At 41.9% G+C, this 22,731-nt stretch overlaps 1 pseudogene; it reads right to left on the bottom strand.

Moving 5' to 3' along the window:
* Nucleotides 1–2,106: 2,106 nt before the first annotated feature.
* LOC115155082 (vacuolar protein sorting-associated protein 11 homolog) lies at nucleotides 2,107–22,698 on the bottom strand (annotated as a pseudogene).
* Between the last annotated feature and the right edge of the window lie 33 nt (nucleotides 22,699–22,731).

Consider the following 22,731-nt stretch of genomic DNA (forward strand, 5'->3'; position numbering starts at 1 on the left):
TAGTACTTATACATTATAAATCATATCTGTTTTCAGTCATAACTATTATAGATCCAGAGCTTTTAAAAACACCTCAATCAATCCCACCTATCTTCGTAAACCACCCATTTATGATTTCCCTGTGCCATATATTTTTCAACTGTGCTGTTTCACAATATCTGAACCTGTCTAATCGCATAGTATCTACAGGTAGTAAATTAAAGTTTTTTTACTGAAAGTATTATATTGTTGATTGATTGGCTATGGTTTTCCAAATCTCCCAACAGTGCTATTATTATGGTTAATTTTAGATAAATGTGATTTTTCAGCCATTCCTGAATCTGTGACCAGAAACAAACTGCATAGGGAAATGCCAAAATAAGTGAACTAATGATTCTGTCTCTTCGTAGCAAAAACTGCAGAGATGAGATGGTTGTTTGCCCCATATAAACTCAGCAAAAAAAGAAACGTCCCTTATTCAGGACCCTGTCTTTCAAAGATAATTAGTAAAAATCTACATACCTTCACAGATCTTCATTGTAAAGGGTTTAAACACTGTTTCCCATGCTTGTTCAATGAACCCTGAACAATTAATGAACATGCACCTGTGGAACGGTCATTAAGACACTAACAGCTTACAGATGGTAGGCAATTAAGGTCACAGTTATGAAAACTTAGGACACTAAAGAGGCCTTTTTTCTGACTCTGAAAAAAAACAAAAGAAAGATGCCCAGGGTCCCTGCTCATCTGTGTGAATATGCCTTAGGCATGATGCAAGTAGGCATGAGGACTGCAGATGTGGCCAGGGCAATAAATTGCAATGTCCGTACTGTGAGACGCCTAAGACAGCTCTACAGGGAGACAGGACGGACAGCTGATCGTCCTTGCAGTGGCAGACCATGTGTAACAACAACTGCACAGGATCGGTACATCCGAACATCACACCTACGGGACAGGTATAGGATGGCAACAACAACTGCCTGAGTTACACCAGGAACGCACAATCCCTCCATCAGTGCTCAGACTGTCCGCAATAGGCTGAGAGAGGCTGGACTCAGGGCTTGTAGGCCTGTTGTAAGTCAGATCCTCACCAGACATCACCAGCAACAACGTCGCCTATGGGCACAAACCCACCATCGCTGGACCAGACAGGACTGGCAAAAAGTGCCTTTCACTGACGAGTCGCGGTTTTGTCTCACCAGGGGTGATGGTCGGATCGTCGAAGGAATGAGCGTTACACCGAGGCCTGTACTCTGGAGCGGGATCGATTTGGAGGTGGAGGGTCCATCATGGTCTGGGGCGGTGTGTCACAGCATCATCAGACTGAGCTTGTTGTCATTGCAGGCAATCTCAACGCTGTGCGTTACAGGGAAGACATCCTCCTCCCTCATGTGGTACCCTTCCTGCAGGCTCAACCTGACATGACCCTCCAGCATGACAATGCCACCAGCCATACTGATCGTTCGGTGGCGACACCAGATACTGACTGTTGCTAATGATTTTGACACCCCCCCTGTTCAGGGACACATTATTCAATTTCTGCTAGGCACATGTCTGTGGAACTTGTTCAGTTTATGTCTCAGTTGTTGAATTTTTCTATGTTCATACAAATATTTAAACATGTTTAGTCTGCTGAAAATAAACACAGTTGACAATGAGGACGTTTCTTTTTTTGCTGAGTTTACATTACATTCTGTTTGGCAATACTTTTGTATAATAATTTAAAGTAAAAAACTCAAAGTTTTGAAACAAGCTTTGTTTTGCGTATCAGTTCATAAACCATGTGCTTCGGAATCGGCACATCGAAAATCTCTAAGCAACTATTTTGCAAACAGCCTGTATGGCACCACGGTCATTTTTGGTACACTGATATTTTTATTTTTCAAAACATTTTGGGGCCAATTTTGGTCATTAAGAAAGGGCTATTGACTAAAGTAACTTAGCTAACTAGCTCGTGGCTTGACTTGTTGGCTCTGCTTGTTGACAAGTGTGCTTAATACACGTTAGCAAGAAGCATTTCCATAAAAGGTGAATAAATGGGCAAAACTAGCATGCATGCAATACCAATTGTTATCAATTATTTCGTGAAAGATAATAGGACTTTTTGCTTACCTTTTTTCTCTGCTCTTTCCATGAAAGCCAAACAGTGTACCGTCACCAAGGGATACCATGTCTCGCGATTGTTGGATCTCTTTGAAGGGGTTAGAATTGGGAAATTGTATTCAAATCTTAGCTGTACCATACATTGTATATAAAACAATAAACCGTCACACAATGATCAGACCATTGACTTGAATATCTGTGCACATTTATTAAGATAAGCGCAAACAATAATCAACAAGATCATCTCATGTGACACGTCACAGTATGTTGCTAATGCATTTGACCATAGAATTAGAATTCTAAGCATATGACAAAATGTGATAGATAATTATTCAGGTAATGTGCAGGTCAAATATATACAACATAAATAGACTGATACAAATACATTACATGATCACTGGTTGTGTCACAGTAGTCGAAGGGATTAGACCAAGGCGCAGCGGGTTGCGTGCTCATCATTATTTTATTTATATGTGAACACGAAAAAACAATAACCAAAGAACGACAGTTTCGCAGGCTACACAAAAGCAATGCAAAAAACAACTACCCACAAAGGGACAGGTGGAAAACAAGCTCCCTAAGTATGACTCTCAATCAGAAACAACAATGTACAGCTGTTCCTGATTTGAGAGCCACACCAGGCCAACAAAGAAATACACAACATAGAAACCCTAGAATACAAAACAAGAACATAAACCAAAAACCCCGGAACACATAAATCCAACACCCCTCTACATACACACACATCTAATAAACCCCGAACCACTTAAATCAAATACCCTTTCTACATAGATACACCACTAAACCTAGAAATACTCTACACAAAATAACCCTCTATATAAAGACATAACCAAAAACATGTACAACAAATAACCTCTGCCACGTCCTGACCAAACTACAATAAGAAATAGACCCTTTTACTGGTCAGGACGTGACAGGTTGATTGCATACTATAGGCAAAATGTCTCACCAACCACAAATTGCAAATTTGAGGCCATCACCTTGAAGAGAAGTGAAACGCCTGGCATAGCAACAGAAACTACCAACACATCTCTTACTGGTGTTGCAACAGGAGTCTGACTCAGATTCATCTTGGCTAAATATTGTGTGGCATCCTGAACTACAGAACAAAGCACTATGGGTCAAGGTCCCCATTGAACAGAGGGTCTGCTGCTCTGCATCTGGGTATAATAGTTCATTCTTAGCTTGAGCAGAAGACAGCGTGTTTTAACAACTGCCGTATAACACAGCATCTAATGGCTTTTCACACTACTGAGCCACAAACCAAGCCAACCAACCATGCTGAAAAGGACAATCAAAAAATAAAATATGAGAGCCAGCACAGTTTGGTTTGGGTAAGCATGATCGTGTGAGTAATAGTGTAGGGTTGCAAACCACATCCGTTGGGCCCTGTGGCTCACCTCTTGGTGTGGATGAGAAGTTCCCTCTGCAGGTCTGCCTCCAGGCTTCCTGCCTTGCTGCCCGGAGGGTCGGTGACCAGGGTCAGCTTGTTGAACACCCCGCGGCCAAAGTAGTCCGCCACCACGGAGAAACCGTCGTTGGAGCTGCGCAGCTGAAATGCATAGAAATAAAAAATGAGCCATGATAGAGAAGTAGTAGGCAACACATCAGTTCTGAAAGAAAGATTGAGAACTTTAGTGGTAAATTCAATTCAATATTTTTAAATATTATATTGAACCTCAGACTTGATATATTAAGTGTTGCACTATTACTAGTTCTGTTGTAGTTTTAAGTCGTGCCAATATAGCAGAGAAAAGACAAGCAAAGAGGGTGTGTGTGTGTGTTATGGTGGTTAATTTCTTTACTATCAAATGAGGAGAGACTAACTTATCACACAAATTAGAGTTATACTTAAACTACATTTTTATTAGTGAGAGCTTTGCAATAGCGATGGCTGGTCGACGAATCACCCTCAGATGATTCGTTGAGAGCCCCGAGACAAAAATGCAAAGTTATTTTATAGCCGAGATACACCCCTTTCAACCTACATAATGAACAACAGATATATAGAATGGGTCACAAGGTTAAGATTTGTATGAAAGATACCTATAATTCACAGCAGACAGTATCTGCTGTAAAAACAGTCATCTTTGTGTACAGACCAGGGTCTGGCCCTGGGGTCATCTCTCCCTGGTACCATATAGAACAGAAACATTACCTCATGCTCTGGAATGTGGTCTCTTTAGGTTTTATCACCCAAAAGACATCGTAAATCTCCTGTCAGTATTATCTCCCAGAGGCCATCCTCAGTAGAACACACACAGAATAGTTATAAGAATACTCTATTCTGTTGCATAAAAACAACCATTTGATGCAATAAAGGTATTATAACATAACCTTGCAATTTTCCACCATAGTGTATAATCTAGCACTCTGGTACCCTGCAAACCATGTATTCTACAGAAGTCAAATGTAATGCAGTCCACTGCCCATGTTGTGAATGATTGCTGTCCATACAATGATTTGTACATTGCTAGACATGACCGCCTTGTCAACCTGATAGCCAGCGAGTTGAGACAGGTAGTCTCACCAACAGCACAAATCCATAAACATTCTTGTGTAAGAGGAAGCTGGTTCGATGTTGTTGATTATGTATTTTCCTATGTGCCAAATACAAAAACATGGAGCAGGCCTTTGCCGACAAGCTTCTTAAATACCAGCCCCTCATGGAACGCTTGGACAATCTCGGGTGTAGGTGCAAGCTGGTACCACTGATATTTGACAGTCTTGGCCATGTACACAGGCTTGCAGTGCGTGGCCTCCAGATTAAGGGCAAAGCAGTTGGCTAGGTACTGTACTGTTTCTGCTGTCGTGGACAGCCTAGCTGTTTGGAGGAGGTGCTTTCTGTACCCTTGAGTGCCCTGCATACAGAGACTTTTGAAATGTTTGGATCCTTTTTTAATGTAAATGTGATTGGTGATTTAAATAAAGTATTTGAATGTGTGTGTGTTTCACCTGTCTGGTTAAGTGGTCGTGTAGGTCTCGCTTCTGGTCCTGGGCACGCAGCATTTCCATGACCTTGCGGTTTTCCGGTGTGAAAGTGGAACACTCTACCTCGCTCTCGGCATAGCTTTCAAAGTAGTGCTGGTGGAAAGAATGACTGCACAGGAAGTGAACAGAGAGCAACTCGAGGGGGCTGTTACAAATCAAATCAAATCAAATCAAATGTATTTATATAGGCCTTCTTACATCAGCTGATATCTCAAAGTGCTGTACAGAAACCCAGCCTAAAACCCCAAACAGCAAGCAATGCAGGTGTAGAAGCACGGTGGCTAGGAAAAACTCCCTAGAAAGGCCAAAACCTAGGAAGAAACCTAGAGAGGAACCAGGCTATGAGGGGTGGCCAGTCCTCTTCTGGCTGTGCCGGGTGGAGATTATAACAGCACATGGCCTAGATGTTCAAATGTTCATAAATGACCAGCATTGTCAAATAATAATAATCATAGTAGTTGTCGAGGGTGCAACAAGTCAGCAACACAAGAGTAAGTGTCAGTTGGCTTTTTCATAGCCGATCTTTGAGAGTATCTCTACCGCTCCTGCTGTCTCTAGAGAGTTGAAAACAGCAGGTCTGGGACAGGTAGCACGTCCGGTGAATAGGTCAGGGTTCCAGCAGGTCTGGGACAACAGGTCTGGGACAGGTAGCACGTCCGGTGAACAGGTCAGGGTTCCATAGCTGCAGGCAGAACAGTTGGAACTGGAGCAGCAGCACGGCCAGGTGAACTGGGGACAGCAAGGAGTCATCAAGCCAGGTAGTCCTGAGGCATGGTCCTAGGGCTCAGGTCCTCCGAGAAAGAGAAAGAAAGAAAGAGAAAGAGAGAATTAGAGAGAGCATATTTAAATTCACACAGGACACCGGAAAAGACAAGAGAAATACTCCAGATGTGACAGACTGACCCTAGCCCCCCGACACATAAACTACTGCAGCATAAATACTGGAGGCTGAGACAGGAGGGGTCAGGAGACACTGTGGCCCCATCCGATGTTACACATGCTGCATTTGGTCTTCTGGAAAATCTTTGCACTTGTGAGAAAAGAGGTGGTGAGAGAAACAAAAAAATACATTGAAATCAGTACAGCTTCAACAAATGGTCTTTGGGAGGTTAAATCAAGCTTTCAAAATACAGTACTAAAAACACATTCAGAATGTAGTTAAATTTGCTTCGAAGTTCAGCCATCAAACAAATTTAGAATGTGCTTGTGTATCTTAGTGCGCAGGACTAAAACTGCCCTTAGCCTCCACTCCACATAGATGTCAAAGAACTGGATGAATGGAATATGGAGGAAACTCCAGTTGTGAACATGACCCAGTCTAGGGAATAGGGGTTGTTTTTGGACTGGACTTTGGTTATGATTTTCCTCTCCCTCACCTGCTTCTGAGCTCCTGGATCTCGGTGTGGAGGTGGGCCGTCTCCTCACGGTACTGGCGGATCTTGCGCTCGTCGTCCTCGATCTGCTGTGTCTCCCTCTGCAGCTTGTTGATGAGGTCGTCCTTGATGACCGACAGCGTGGCCGTGGAGTTGTGTGCCAGTGTCTGCACCACTGTGGACCAACACGTGCATAGACACACAAGCACATACATACACGCAAAACTTAGCAACAGTGCCCAATAAAATTCTCAAACTCTGTTATAATGCTCCGATTACATATAAAGCCCTATAGATTACTTAACCCAGCAACTGGCACGTTTACCATGAATGTACGCATATGACAGAAATAAATCCGTACTCGTTTTTCCTATATTGATTTGAGGTTAGCCACGCAGCCAAAACAGAACAGAAACACTAGCTAGTGAGACATTCAATAACAGGAAGGAAGTGGAGCCAGAAAACTGCATAGAACACTTGAGTTTATTTTAAGTTGGTGAGGTCTGATAGAATTCAGACAGTGACTACTAGGGAAATCCCTACAGAAAGCCCCAGAGTCTTCATCTACAGAGAAGGAGAAATACTGAGAAAAATGGCCACCAGCTCACCCAATAAGGGAGGCATCAGGTTGTTCTGGTCGATGTGCTGCAGGACTTGGCTGATGAAGGCCTTGCAGTTCTCCTCTTTGCGGGCAAAGTAGCCCAGCGCCTGCTCCCACAGGCACACTTCCTGGTCACCGTAGCGCTTGCAGGCCTCCACCACTTTGCCGTACTCCTCATTCTGCATGTGGTAGTGCATGATCTGCTGGTACCTAGAGAGAGAATGACATCATTAACAACATCATTCAAATGACGTCATTGATAATTATATCAGTACATACCAATGAAGTCCCCATAGTCTGCACTTGTTCACTCTCCATCATGGATTTTAAAGCATTGGATCTGGGTGTTAAATGGTAGACAATCCGGCTACACCAATCCCATGGTTTTAAATCCACGAGGTGGAGTGAACGAATGCACACCTCAGAGAGAAGCAGAAATATTGGAATTTGAAGTGTTTCTGACTGCAACGGTTTAGAGACAGGAAGACTCACAGTACAGGACCCCTTCTTTGAAGTTGTGCATCTGGCACAGGACGAGGGCCTTGTCAAAAACGGTGTTGTCGCCCCCTGCAGGACCTTCTTCCTCTGCCAGCAAAAATAGAAAGACAGACAGACCGGACAAAAATTAAATGTTTGATACTCCAGACAAAACACAGAAATAGTTTAACATGAATTGGTGACACTACAAGTTCAGGAAATGTGTTTATTCTGAAATCTTAATTCAAAGTCATTTAGGCTGCAGGTACTTCATCTAATATTTCATTTGTAACATTTTGTACATTTTGTATATCTATACGAGTTTAGGTTGTTTGCGTGAACACATGGCGCTTTTCAGTACACGTGTGTGTGTGTTTCCATCACCTCAGGGTTCATGTGACCAGTCTTGCAGTCGTAGCTCTAGCAGCGTGTCGTACACCCCCTGAGAGGAGAAGGCTCCAGGAAGGCCCTTAGCTCCCACGGGTTATTAGTGAACACAGGGATGAACTTCTCTGAATTGGCCTGGGAGATAGAGGTACAGGGTCGTTCCATTTAATTTCAGCAAGCCATGACACCCACCATCTCAGATTGTTTGGAAATCATTTCTGTAGTTAGAAATGGATCAGATTAGCATTCCTGCAACATTATTTTGTTGAAATATAATTATATCAAAATAATTCAGCTAATTGATTGCACCTAAATTGGCCATTTTAATTTATAGGATTCAAATAAAATGTTATTGGTCACATACACATGGTTAGCAGATGTTATTGCGAGTGTAGTGAAATGCTTGTGGTTCATATCATATTCAATAAATATAGTATCTAACATTTGATTTGGACCAAACTTTTTCCTAACAATGAGTAAGACATGACAAATCTAAATAAATTGTCATAAGCCACCCACGGACCTCCCCACACCAGCAACGAGTATACAATATCAGTTCTTTATGTCAGACAAGTAGTATAGAGCTGCGGCTCGGAGTATTGTGTCTTCATCCTCTGTAATGTATTCTCAGTGAGTTTGGTGATGGTATATTTCCCCTGTTCAGAGAATTTAATAATTGAAGTTGTTAGGTTTATGTCCCATCCTGCATCCTGGTATCACCAGGTTCTGACCACTATAATGAGTAGTGTTATTACTATTACCATGAAATATGCATTTTACCATAACTTGATCATTATAACCATTAGAAATAGTCCCATCCTTATCAATATAAGCTGTATTACTTGTCTTAGACTAAATTGATAAAGCCATTTTAATTAGGGAAAGGATCTCAAATCCAAAGTGCTAGACTAATTGGCTGCCCGGGCGATGTAGCTGTTAACCACTAACAACTAACCGGCTGACCTTGTTGGCTGCCACCGGGCCTCTGTCCAGCCTATCTCTGTCCGTGGTGTCCCAGCTGGGCTGGTAGTCGGTACACAGGCCCTTGAGGAGCAGCGTGGTGCCGTCGGGGACATGATGCATCAGGGTCTTGCCGCAGCACTTCATGTTGCTCTCTGCCTGCTCGAAGGGAAGTCGCCCAATGTAGCGCAAGGCCTCATCGTAGTTCTGTATGGAACATAGAGGAGGAAGACAAAGGGGTTTGAATTTCGGTAAAGGGTCGTTCAAATCGGATTGACTTTACCCAAGTGTAGGGGAAGAGCCTCTTTGTCTAATTATAATCATAAATTGTCATTTGAAAATGGGTTTTGTGATCCAACAATGGGAGTAGAGGAGCTGCCTAAAATATGTACTGAATGTGGACAGAAGGCAGCACAAAAAGCCTGTGCCGTTGTCTTCCATCATATGTCCATTGAAAACGTAACTTGCAGGTGCCTTGTTGGAAGAGCGGGGTAACATCTCACAGCAAGAACTGGCAAATCTGGTGCAGTCCATGAGGAGGAGATGCACTGCAGTACTTAATGCAGCTGGTGGCCACACCAGATACTGACTGTTACTTTGGATTTTGACCCCCCCCCTTTTTTCAGGGACACATTATTCAATTTCTGTTAATCACATGTCTGTGGAACTTGTTCAGTTTATGTCTCAGTTGTTGAATCTTGTTATGTTCATACAAATATTTACACATGTTAAGTTTGCTGAAAATAAAGGCAGTTGACAGTGAGAGGACGTTTCTTTTTTTGCTGAGTTTATATTCACTTTGTAGTGTGTCTATGGTACGCAGACAAAGTGACCAGTAGTTAATGTTAATTGAAACCACTTGGATTTTGTTTTATTGGTGTTGTGCCAAAGTACTTACAGCTACCGACCCTTGTCTTATCCAATCAAGTCCTGTTGACATGATCAGCAAGCCGCATTCACTAATTCTTAAGCATTTCTGTCATTTGGAATCTTGTTGGGGATATGTGAGAGGAAGTCAGTGTTTCCCCTACCTTTGTATAGGCAAGGTGGGCTCTCCCAACTTGAGCTTCAATTGCTTTAAATTGAACATGTTGGTATCAGAGAAAAACAATGGATAGGGAACCCTAGAGGTGTTTAATTAAGAGAGAGAATGTGTTTTGTGTTCCAACAATGGGAGTAGAGGAGCTGCCTAAAATATGTACTGAATGTGGACAGAAGGCAGCACCAAAAGCCTGTGCCGTTGTCTTCCATGATATGTCCGTTGAAAACGCAACTTCTCTGCCCTCAGCACGATCGGGAAGCTTGAGCCCTCTTACGTGATACGTAAGTTTCTGGATGCTCAGCGGATCCACAACCTGACGGCCTACCTGCAGGCTCTGCACCGGAAGTCTCTGGCCAATGCCGACCACACCACCCTGCTTCTCAACTGCTACACCAAGCTCAAAGACAGCTCTAAGCATGAAGAGTTCATCAAGGTTAGCATTTAAACAATTAACCAAGGGTTGGTCTCCAACTCCGGTCCAGGGGAGTTAGCTGTGTGTGAAGGTTTTCGTTCCGGGCCTGCAACACGAATCCGACCATCACCCCTGGTGAGACAAAACCGCAATTCGTCAGTGAAGAGAACTTTTTGCCAGTCCTGTCTGGTCCAGCGACGGTGGGTTTGTTCCCATAGGCGACGTTGTTGCCGGTGATGTCTGGTGAGGACCTGCCTTACAACAGGCCTACAAGCCCTGAGTCCAGCCTCTCTCAGCCTATTGCGGACAGTCTGAGCACTGATGGAGGGATTGTGCGTTCCTGGTGTAACTCGGGCAGTTGTTGTTGCCATCCTGTACCTGTCCCGCAGGTGTGATGTTCGGATGTACCGATCCTGTGCAGGTGTTGTTACACGTGGTCTGCCACTGCAAGGACGATCAGCTGTCCATCCTGTCTCCCTGTAGAGCTGTCTTAGGCGTCTCACAGTACGGACATTGCAATTTATTGCCCTAGCCACATTTGCAGTCCTCATGCCTCCTTGCAGCATGCCTAAGGCATGTTCATGCAGATGAGCAGGGACCCTGGGCATCTTTCTTTTGGTGTTTTTTAGAGTCAGTAGAAAGGCCTCTTTAGTGTCCTAAGTTTTCATAACTGTGACCTTAATTGCCTACCATATGTAAGCTCTTAGTGTCTTAACGACCGTTCCACAGGTGCATGTTCATGAATTGTTTATGGTTCATTGAACAAGCATGGGAAACAGTGTTTAAACCCTTTACAATGAAGATCTGTGAAATTATTTGGATTTTTAGTAATTATCTTTGAAAGACAGTTTCTTTTTTTGCTGAGTTTATATACATTATACATTTCCTTATTGATGTTATACAATCCCAACTCTATGGGATTACTTTTCAGTAAAATCCCATGTTTAATACTAACTATATCAGCATCTATGACATGAGCTTGAAGCGACTTAAATCCTGCAAATAAATCATATTTATCATCATTAACTATGTATTATGAAGTTGAAGTTAGATACATCGACCCCTGGGTGAGCATTACCGGATGTACGGTTGGATGGCGACGTGGTCCCCCTTCACGTAGAGGTGGTCCCCCTTCACGTAGAGGTGGTCACCGTACTGCCTGAAGATCTCAGACAGCCCGTCCCTCTCTAAGTGCTGACTCTTAGCCAAGTTTATGGCAATCACAAACAGATTCTTCTTGAATAGCATCTAAAGACAGATTTGAAGAGTTAAGTGCCTTACTCAATGGCACAACGGCAGTAAACGATAACTGGGATCTAAAACCTGTTGCCCTCCAGTTTCCAGTTCAATCCGATACAGAGTTTAACATAATACGTTTGAGGGGAAAAGAAGGCATGACATCAGTCAGTGCACTTTGGCCTCACCTCTAGCTTGGTCTGAGTGTCTTTCTCCTGCAGAACAAACATCTTTCCGTCCCGAGTCAGGATGTAGAAGGAGCCCCATTCGGCCAGAACTTCGATGATGTTGTCAAAGGAAGCGCTGTAGGCAATGAACTTGTTGTCCAGGTCGTAGATAGTCAAGGTTTGCTTCTCTGACGGAGACATCTCTCTGCTCCCAAATTCAGACCTGAGTACAGAACTTGCATTCAATACATTGTCATAGGAGTTAATATAGTTATATCACCTGCAAATATGCATGGGTGGTTTGGTTGAAAATACAACCTTCTGCGTTTGTCCACTTCCATATCAATTGATTTAGAAAAAAATGAATTGTTGTGTTTCATTGTTGCAATAAATAAAGACTGACCCTGGCCTTGAACCTTAGGGGACCCGCTCAATAGAAATGGTTGCTGTGCCAGCATCTGAGGGAGTTGTTCTTACTTGTTGGGAGACTTGGTGTTCATGGTGAGCAGCAGGAGGTATCCCCGGTGCCAGTAAGCTTGTGCCCGTCGAATGCGAAACAGGGCCCCCGTTCGTCGGGCTGGTAAAGGTACACACACTCGTCCCCCGCGACGATGAACTGGGAGTCCTGGTAGGGGTCTGTGAGCACTGAGCAACGCAGCGCACAGCCGTGAGTGTCCAGCTCCAGTTTAGGGTACTCTTTCACCGTCAAAGTGTAGCACTAGCCATGGGGGGAAAACAACACCAAATGAAACAGAAGTAAGTTAGTGCTTATGCGCCAAAGGAATAGTAGTATGGTGGCAGGCTTGGGATCAATGCCATTTCCAATCTATCAATTAAAATCCTCATAAAAAATATGTGGCACCTTTATTGTAATTTACATTAATATCCTGAATTGAAATTGATCTCAAAAGCGATTGTAAGGACTTCACATAGAGTGGCATTGGAAGACTCTAATTACTTACATGGACTTTTTCCAGAGTGGCAACAAATAGGTGAGTGACCTTGCCCTGCTGACGGAAAGCGAGGCCCGTGATTGGACAGGTGCCCTCATGGAGTGTCAGGGTTTTACTGTGCCTGTCCCGAGTGATGTCACCCTTTGTTAACACCACACTGCCATCTGTGAAGCCTGCAAGGACATGGGGGTTATAGATTTATGACAGGGAGCAAAAACAAAATGTCAAACCCAAATCTAAACTATAGCCGACTGATAGGTAGCGCTGAAGAAATGCCGCTTACCAATGGCCATAAAGTTGAGGTTCTCGTGTACAGTGAGGCAGGACACCTCTGTTGGCTTGTTCCCAGGAATAGCTGGGAATATTCTGGTACACAGAGGATTCCCGCTGTCTCGCTTGTCCAGATTCCATATCTTCACCTGGGAAACAGCTAGGTTTTTAATAACAGTTCACAAATAACCAAGAAAACTAACACACTCTTTTTTTGATAGTCTGTATTAAATACATCCTACAAATGTTCTTACCAGGGGGTTAATTCCTTGCTCGTCCTGCCCAACCGAGACCAAAATGCTGTGCTGCTTGAGCTGGTACAGGTGGGTCATTCACAGCTTGTAAGCCTGAAAGGAGGACAACTGTAGTGAGCGTGTCAAAAACCATATCTGACCATCCATATGTAATTTATTCTGGGTCAAGGAAGCATCAATATAGATCAGGAGAGACAAATGGCCATTTGCATGGAGTTAGGGATAGAGGAGACAATTACAAAGGCCTGTTCGAATACTCTCAAACTGTATATCATTAGCCATAGGACTAAGAAGAGTAATGTACAAGCAATGTAAATACGTACTCTTCTTAGTCGTACGGCTAGCACATAATATATTGTGACATGACTGGACTGGTGTAAGCAAGCCTTCCACGGCATTACTGTACATCAAATAAAATGTTATTTGTCACATGATTTGTAAACAACAGGTGTAGACCAACAGTGAAATGCTTACTTACAGGCCCTTCCCAACAATGCAGAGGAAAAAAATATATAAATAATAACACAAGGAATAAATACACAATGAGTAATGATAAATTGGCTATATACGCGGGGGCCGAGTTAATTGAGGTAGCTATGTACATACAGTTGAAGTCGGAAGTTTACATACACTTAAGTTGGAGTCATGAAAACTAGTTTTTCAACCACTCCACAAATTTCTTGTTAACAAACTACAGTTTTGGCAAGTTGGTTAGGACATCTACTTTGCGCATGACACAAGTAATTTTAACAACAATTGTTTACAGATTATTTCACTTATAATTCACTGTATCACAATTCCAGTGGGTCAGAGGTGTACATACATTAAGTTGACTGTGCCTTGAAACAGCTTGGAAAATTCCAGAAAATTAATTCATGGCTTTAGAAGCTTCTGATACGCTAATTGACATAATTTGAGTCAATTGGAGGTGTACCTGTGGATGTATTTCAAGGCCTAACTTCAAACTCAGTGCCTCTTTGATTGACATCATGGAAAAATCTAACGAAATCAGCCAAGACCTCAGAAAAAAATTGTAGACCTCCACAAGTCTGGTTCATCCTTGGGAGCAATTTCCAAATGCCTGAAGGTACAACGTTCATCTGTACAAAGAATAGAACGCAAGTATAAACACCATGGGACCACGCAGCCGTCATACCACTCAGAAAGGAGATGCGTTCTGTCTCCTAGAGATGAATGTACTTTAGTGCGAAAAGTGCAAATCAATCCCAGAACAACAGCAAAGGACCTTGTAAAGATGCTGGAGGAAACAGGTACAAAAGTATCTATATCCACCGTAAAACGAGTCCTATACCGACATAACTTGAAAGGCCGCTCAGCAAGGAAGAAGCCACTGCTCCAAAACTAAAATAAAAAAGCCAGACTACGGTTTGCAACTGCACATGGGGACAAAGATCGTACTTTTTGGAGAAATGTCCTCTGGTCTGATGAAACAAAAATAGAACTGTTTGGCCATAATGACCATAGTTATGCTTGGAGGAAAAAGGGGGAGGCTTGCAAGCAGAAGAACCGCGTCCCAACCATGAAGCACGGGGTGGCAGCATCATGTTGTGGGGGTGCTTTGCTGCAGGAGAGACTGGTGCAATTCACAAAATAGATGTCATCATGAGGTAGGAAAATTATGTGGATATATTGAAGCATCATCTCAAGACATCAGTCAGGAAGTTAAAGCTTGGTCGCAAATGGGTCTCCAAATGGACAATGACCCCGAGCATACTTCCAAAGTTGTGGCAAAATGGCTTAAGGACAACAAAGTCAAGGTATTGGAGTGGCCATCACAAAGCCCTGACCTCAATCCCATAGACAATTTGTGGGCAGAACTGAACAAATGTGTGCTAGCAAGGAGGCCTACAAACCTGACTCCGTTACACCAGCTCTGCCAGAAGGAATGGGACAAAATTCACCCAACTTATTGTGGGAAGCTTGTGGAAGGCTACCCGAAACGTTTGACCCAAGTTAAACAATTTAAGGGCAATGCTACCAAATACTAATTGAGTGTATGTAAACTTCTGACCTACTGGGAATGTGATGAAAGAAATAAAAGCTGAAATAAATCAATCTCTCTACTACTGTTCTGACATTTCACATTTTTAAAATAAAGTAGCGATCCTAACTGACCTAAGACAGGGAATTTTTACTAGGATTAAATGTTAGGAATTGTGAAAACTGAGTTTAAATGTATTTGGATAAGGTGTATGTAAACTTCCGACTTCAACTGTATACAGTGCCTTCAGAAAGTATTCATACCCCTTGACTTATTCCACATTTTGTTGTTACAGCCTGAATTCAAAGTTGACTAAATATGTGTTTTTTCTCACCGATCTACACGCAATACCCCATAATGACAAAGTGAAAATATGTTTTGAGAAATGTTTGCAAATGTATTGATAATGAAATACAGAAATATTCAATTGACATAAGTATTCACACTCCTGAGTCAATACATATTAGAATCACCTTTGGCAGCAATTACAGCTGTGCGTCTTTCTGGGTAAGTCTCTAAGAGCTTTGCACATCTGGATTGTACAATATTTGTCCATTATTCTTTTCAAACGTCTTCAAGCTTTGTCAAATTGGTTGTTAGTCATTGCTAGACAACCATTTTAAAGTCTTGCCATAGATTTTCAAGCAGATTTAGTCAAAACTGTAACTCGGCCCTCAGGAACATTCACTGTCTTTTTGGAAAGCAACTCCAGTGTAGATTTGCCCTTGTGTTCTAAGTTATTGTCCTGCTGAAAGGTGAATTCATCACAGCTATTAAATTGTAACTGTTTTAAAGTCACCATTGGCTTCATGGTGAAATCCCTGAGTGGTTTTCTTCCTCTCCGGCAACTGAGTCAGGAAGGAAACTTGGATCTTTGTAGTGACTGGTTGTATTGATACACCATCCAAAGTGTAGTTAATAACTTCACCATGCTCAAACAGATATTTTTTTGTTTTACCCATCTACCAATAGGTGCCCTTCTTTGCAAGGCATTGGAAAACCTCCCTGGTCTCTGTGGTTGAATCTGTGTTTGAAATTCACTGCTTAACTGAGGGACCTTACAGATAATTTGATCTATTATTGCACAAAGAGTGAGTCCATGCAACTTATTATGTGACTTGCAAAGCAAATGTTTACTCGTTAACTTATTTTGGCTTGCCATAACAAAGGGTTGAGTACTTATTGACATTCCAGATTTTTATTTTTAATTAATTTGTAACATTTTCTAAAAACATAATTCCACTTTGACATTATGGGGTATTGTGTATAAGCCAGTAAAAAACATTATATATAATTTTTGTATATTTTTTTTATCTGACGTTTAGTGCCAAAAGGAGCCCTCATTCAATATTCTCCAATGGGATAATCGGTTTTCCTGTAGTCCCACCGATTAAGTGCTGTCAATCAATGGTATATTTCTATTAAACTGGCCCGGGTTGAACTGTCCCGTCACGTAACTGGGCGAAGTTGGTGAGGGAGGAGCGCCCTGCTCAAATTGAACAGCAATCTGCGCCGCTTGGTTATGTTGTCAACAAGGCAGCATGAGCCAGCATTCATAAAATATATGTTCAAATTTTCAAACTAGTTTCCATTGGGAAGGCATATTATCAAAAGCAATCACTTTCCCCATGTGAAAACACGGAATCCTACTCATAGTCCACGTGCTAACTTATGTCACTTTTGAGCCGACGAATGCAATCAACTTTAAGCCGTTGCAACACACGCCTAAACGGGTGGCCGGGCAAGATTAATCGAATCCCCCCTATACCACCCAACATACCAGTTACAGCCAATCAGAGTTGTTTAAAGGGGTACAGGGTATGTCTACCCGCCTATCAGCTCTTTCAAGGCAGATGCGATCACTACACTGCCTGATACCAATTTTGTTGCTAGATTTTGCTACTTTTAAAAATGTATTTGGAACTTTTAGCAACTTTTGAAAAGCGACTCAAACGCTAAAATGCACGCATTTTCTATCTAAATGACAAAAACTATTTTCTCTGTCACACACTCAGTCACAAAACACGTGCATGGCTGCAAAAGTGCATTGTGAGTGACGCCAGCAACAATTTCAGCAAATTGCAAATCATTGTTGGCTGACTGCAGCAGCAGTAGTACAGGTTCGACGAGCCAAACCCAATGAATATAGTTGGTCACGAATGTTTGATCTTGAACAGAACTTACATCAATCAACATGTCTCAATCAAAATTGTACAGAAAAGAGAGTCTGTACCTGAACACATGTCAAATCATATTTTTTGCAGAGATGTTTAGTCAATTTGAGTAACGTTATTGTGTATTCCACGTAATGACGCAGTTTTACGTTATCACGCAATGACATCACAACGTCATTTAGCGACTTCTAGCAACAAATCAACCTGCTCTAGCAACTTACCCTGAAAATTAGTTGGCAACACTGCCTGCCAGTGTGCTTTGCGCTTAACTCAGCGGAGGTTAACACCATGGAGTTATGGATTTCATAAACTTTATCCGATCATCATCTAGCCTGCAACATCGCTTGTTTCGTAGTCTGCTGAGCATCATGACCAAGCCTACTTTTACATTCGGACGTTCAATGGCTAAGCAAAGGTAATAAACCTCTCAAGAGAGCAGGCCCTGTGAGGTTAGGGAGGAGATATTTGCTTTTCTCTGCAATTGCCGCGACAAGAAAGAGAACATATCTAGCGAAAAAGCTTGATGTGGAGTTAAGGTGTTTCAGATTTTCTTCTTTAGTAACGTCTTCAATCAATTGAATGGACTTTAAATGTGGGACTTACATGGGAGGCAAGGTGCGAATTATGGGGGGAGCCAGGGGGGCTCAGGTCCCCTGAATGAGACGTTAGCTCCCCTAAATGCAAGAACATTCCAACTTGAGGGGGTGGGCTTTAAATAATGCAAATTTAGTAATTCTCCTATTTGTCTAAAATGTAGTGGTAAATATGTTTTACAGTGATAAATATGAAATTAAAAGATTCCTAATGAAACAAACACACCCACATCTATGTCATGGTTTAAACCACAGGTGTCAAACTTATTCCACAGAGGGCCGAGTGGCTGCGTGCTTTCGCTACTCCTTTGTACTTGATGAATTAAGGTCACTAATAAGTAAGGAGCTCCACACACCTGGTTGTCTAGGGCTTGATTGAAAGGAAAAATCAAAAACCTGCAGACACTAGGCCCTCCATGGAATGAGTTTGACATCCCTTGTTAAAACATTTATTTCTGTGACGGCACTGTCCACTCAGTAGTGCTGAATTTAGGCCTCATATAGATGTTCATTTGTACTTCCTCATTTTCTCCATTTGTTTGCCATGCGTCCTTGATAAAAATAGCATATGCCTTTATTCCAATGCATTACACTTTGGGTATTTTATTAGGATCCCATTAGCTGTTGCAAAAGCAGCAGCTACTCTTCCTGGGGTCCACACAAAACATGAAATAATACAGAATATTATAAGACAAGAACAACTCAAGGACAGACATTTTGCTTTTGTCAGTCAGCTGTTTAGGGTGCTCATTGCTTTGTTTTTCAGTTGCACGCGGGTACTGGTGTTCTCTGTGCCCAGAAGTAGTCAACCATTTATTGTGCTTTATTATTAATGACAGTAGGCCTATAAGGTGACTATTTCAGTTAGAAGAGCTTAACATTCGGTTAGAAGCTTTCGATTTTGTAATGGCATAGGCCTACATTATTTGGGATTTGTGTACCCAAGAGAACTGTTTTCACAGTGAAACATCATGAACTGTTACATAGGCATAGTTACACTTACAGTGCATCTTCAGAGATCTCCAAGATCCAGGATTCGTACAGGGTTTAAGTTCAATGTTCTAATTCAATTGTTAAATGCTTAACAATGATAAATACATTAATTACATTTATGACAGTGTTAGGGTAACGAAAGAAAGGTAGTGTTTTATGTCACAGGATCTGTGAAGGCTCCAAGCATTAACTCATGAATTATGGACAACTCATGAACTAGGGTGTAAACATGTTTTGATTCAACTCATGTATTACAGTGAATGTAGGCTACATGTTCTGCGTGTGTTCATGTGGATAAAATTGCCTCGGCTGAGAGGGTTGACTACCGGCAGTGGTGTAAGCCTAGTGGAAGGTAAATGCCTTTTACCCATCTTTTTCAGAAAAATGCATTGAAGGTCTTTTTTCAGAGTTTACCTTCCTATTTTTTACCATTACATGACTGGCTACCACTAGGCCTATTTGAAGTTCATGGTAATACACACTGTGGCCTAGTCTAGTATGTTGACCATGGGTGTTAGGGTGACCATCCCATTTTCCCAGGACACTTTCAGCCCCATTTCAGTGTCCCGACTTTTCAGGCTGAATGTCATTAGGCACATGGTTTGGTGTTTTGTAACAGAAGTCCATTTCCATTCATCAACTGGCACGAATATACATGCAGTTTGGATGCTGGGCTTATTTTGGAGTGGAAGAACATACACAGCCTACTTTTTAAAGTAATTTGTTTGACAACCAGATTAAAATATTATGTCTGGTTGTCTTCATGCCACATTAAAAGCTAATTCATTTTTACAGTTTAAATGACATCTTTATTATTAGTCTCATAAAACGCAAGAGACCACACCAAATGTCATAGTGCAATTTGCACTCTGAGGGGAGGGATAAAACGATTATTGACGTGATTTAAAAACGTATTTTCAAAATAAGAGTTATTTTCTCCTCTGATTTGAGCCCAAACAAAACAGTCCATTTCCCTACACTGCACAACTATATTCAGGCATCATCAGTACAGATCTCTCCCGTGATGCCTGAGTTTTTAGATAAAATGAAAGTTAACATCGCAACGAGATTAAGTCCCCACAGAGGTGGTGCAGTTTGTTATAGGGACCCGTAAGAGAGAGACTTCTCCACAATATAGTCAACTGAGATACGCCTTGCATAAAAGGTTTCTATGTGTAAAAAAACAACAGAACAAGACAGAGAAAATAATGAAATGATAAAGAAATAGAAAATGGAGCCGAATGTGATGCTGGTCAACTGAGATATGCCATGCATAAAAGGTTTCCTATGTGTAAATAAAAACTAAATTGTCAAGCTATGTATGTAAAATACAGGAAAGTAGAAATACCTTAATGTGATGCAGGTCAACTGTGTTAAAAGTACAAATGTGTTACATTATTTAAACAATTTGATGCACCGAATTAGGCTAATCTTAAGCACTTAAAATGAATTTTAACATTTCATTTTAATAAGTGCTTTATAAAATTATAATTGTTTTTTATACCGGTCCTAGGAAGAGTAATCCCATGTAGAAAATGTCTGGCCGGCCTGCCGAGTGGTCTGTGCCACTAGAGATCCTGGTTCGAGACCAGGCTCTGTCACAGCCGGCCGCGACCGGGAGACTCATGGGGCGGTGCACAATTGGCCCAGCATCGTCTGGGTTAGAGGAGGGTTTGGCCGGCAGGGATGTTCTTGGATGCGGTCCAAATACTTAAAAGACATCCCCTCAGCCCTCAAATTAAGTGGACACTTCTGATGACGTATCATGACGTCTGACGAGTATACACTTTCAGGGCAAGGGAGGACCACCCTTGGCCGGAAATTCATCAAAGGAAATTCATCCTGTGATGATTGTGTTTTCAGCCACCAGCAGCATATGGGTGCATTATATGTGCTACAGTCAATTATGAGTGCATGTCTACTTATATTAAATATATAATTATTAATATACGCCTACTGTATGATAACTAGCAAATGAATTAGCTAACTGACGTTAGCCTGCTTAGCTGGAACTTCTGATGAAGGAAAATGTTTTCAAATCTACAATTTCCAAAAGATGAGCAAACAAAAACATATTTACTTTTTACGAGACGTGTTTGTGCAGTCATGTGCATTAGTAACACAATTTGTAACTTATTTGCATTTGTTTTTACTTACACTTGTGTTGACTTCTCCATTGATGTTGTTTTTAAGTTTTCACAGACTTTTCTTAGCGGATGTACAATCATCGCAAATGTAATTATGGGGAGTTTCAGGCCCCGGAGTGAACATAATTGTACACTCACAAACTTAACTAAAAACGAGGGCTGAGGGGGCTTACGTTGCAAACTTCCCTTGCTTGGCTAGTCATTTAGACCACCCTCCAAGATGGCGATGGGGATTCCCACAAGGGCATAAGGCGAGGGTAAGTGAGGGTGTGTCTTTTATGAGTTTGAACAGCAGCCCTTGTCCCATCGTGCACTAGCAACTCCTGTGGTGGGCCGGGCGCAATGCACGCTGACATGGTCGCCAGGTGTACGGTGTTTCCTCCGACACATTGGTGTGGCTGGCTTCCGGGTTAAGTGGGCATTGTGTCAAGAAGCAGTGCGGCTTGGCTGGGTTGTGTTTCGGAGGACGCACGGCTCGACCTTCGCCTCTCCCGAGTCTGTACGGGAGTTGCAGCGATGGGACAAGACTGTAACTACCAATTGGATCCCCCAAATTGGGGATAAAGGGGTAAAAAAAAATGTAAACATATATATTTTGAATTATAACAAAGCACTCACCAAAGAAAAGTTATATATATATATATATATATATATCATATATTTAAATAATGTCTGCCCCCGTAAATAACCTTTTTCAAATCTGGCCCCTTAAGAAAATTGTTGAACAGCCCTAACATATGTGATGAGTCAAAAGAATTTGTGCAAAAAGGGTCAAAGCAGACAGTCCAGGTAGCTATTGTAAACTATTTAATTAACTATTTAGCAGTCTTATGGCTTGGGAGTAGAAGATTCAGGGTCCTATTGGTTCCAGACTTGGTGCATCAGTACTTTTCACGGAGCTATTTGAACAGGGCCATTGATTCAGTTGATTGTGCCTTTGAAGGCCAGTCTAATATCTTTTATTCACTCCCTTCAAGCTAATTTCTCGGACTGGCACCAAGGCTAACTTCTTACCTAGTTAACTAAAAAAGGCTCATGTCCTGGCTGTTTCCTAACGTCAGCTAGCATACTAGCTAACTCAAATGTTACTATTTAACTAGCTAAATCATTATTCATAATTTCCTTACTTGGAACTAGCTAGGTAGCATTATTAGCTCACTTGCTTAGACAGACTGCTTGCAGGGAGGGGTGTCTGTGCATCAAGTTAGCGAGCAATAGCTAGCTAGGCTGTTCAAATCATGGAAACCACTGAAAGGATATCTCCAAGAATGATATGGCCCCGGTCTGAGTCACAAGCCGATATGCCGACGGGGAGGACTACGTTTTTGCCATTATCTCCAGCGTCTTTCACTGTCTCTTTATCAAAAAATACAAAACGTCTCCACTGTAAGTAAAATGCAGTCATTCTCTTCGCACTGTATCCTCACAGTGAATAAATCATGTGATACCCACCCACAAGTCATGTGAGAGAGAGGAATGAGAGCGTTAAATGTAAATTATTAAAAAAAAAAAATAAATGAACACACGATATAATATGAATATCAATGTAGGTGGCAGGCTGTAAGTGTGAAGGTCAGAAAATAAAGTTGTTCAATG

The sequence above is a fragment of the Salmo trutta genome, chromosome 19, assembly GCF_901001165.1.
Source record: "Salmo trutta chromosome 19, fSalTru1.1, whole genome shotgun sequence".
NCBI lineage: Eukaryota > Metazoa > Chordata > Actinopteri > Salmoniformes > Salmonidae > Salmo > Salmo trutta.